This window comes from Gossypium hirsutum, chromosome A06 (genome assembly GCF_007990345.1).
Source record: "Gossypium hirsutum isolate 1008001.06 chromosome A06, Gossypium_hirsutum_v2.1, whole genome shotgun sequence".
Classification (NCBI taxonomy): Eukaryota; Viridiplantae; Streptophyta; class Magnoliopsida; order Malvales; family Malvaceae; genus Gossypium; species Gossypium hirsutum.
Window position 1 is genome coordinate 123,882,320 of NC_053429.1, and position 884 is coordinate 123,883,203.

Consider the following 884-nt stretch of genomic DNA (forward strand, 5'->3'; position numbering starts at 1 on the left):
GGCTGACGCCGCAATATATCATGCGCAGGGAAATCCACCAATTTACATTACATTGGCCATTTAGGCTTAGCTCTAATTCGCGTGAGTTCATCCTCTCAATTTGGTTTTTACTAGAACAATTAAGTCTAATAATTTACAAACAAATATCTCAAGGTCTTTTTTTTAAGAATGGAAGATTTGATTTTTTTTATTTATTTTAAATATTTCAAATTTCTAACACTAGTTGTCAAAAGAAATCATATAATTGGTGAGCCTGCTATTGAAGAAGTTAAGGACTTTGAGGCCCCCACAATTCTTTAGGGTCCAAGCCCGCTTATTAGAGCCTTAGGCTTATTTTATTTGGGCTAATATAATAATCGTAAAATCATGGTTGAGATGAAGGATTGTTATCCGAAAGAATGGATCCTTTACATTGGAGAATAGGTTTGGGTCGTATGGCAATTGGCTTCCACATATGCAGCTAAGACCATGTGCCTGCGAATTTAGTAATGGTATTAACTACAATCGGTGATGTTTGATTTAGATAGAATTAATTGGTCAAACCGAGAATTAGATGAAGTATTAGTTTAAAAATTGAGTTAGATCGGTTGATTCATAAATTACATATATATCTAATCGTAAGTTTTAAAGTATAATCCTTAAAAGATTTATTAAATACAATTATGAAAATTTTAGGAAAAAAAAACATTAAACATTTCCATGTCACATTGATAAATTTGGAATTTAATTATACCAAAATCCATCCTAAATAATTTACATATATCAACCTTAACAAATGCTTACCCTTAATTGAAACCCAGTTTAATATTGACTAAATTACTAGATCATGAATCTAGCTTTCTCTTCATTTACAGGCAATCATCAATCAACCAAGCAATGATGAT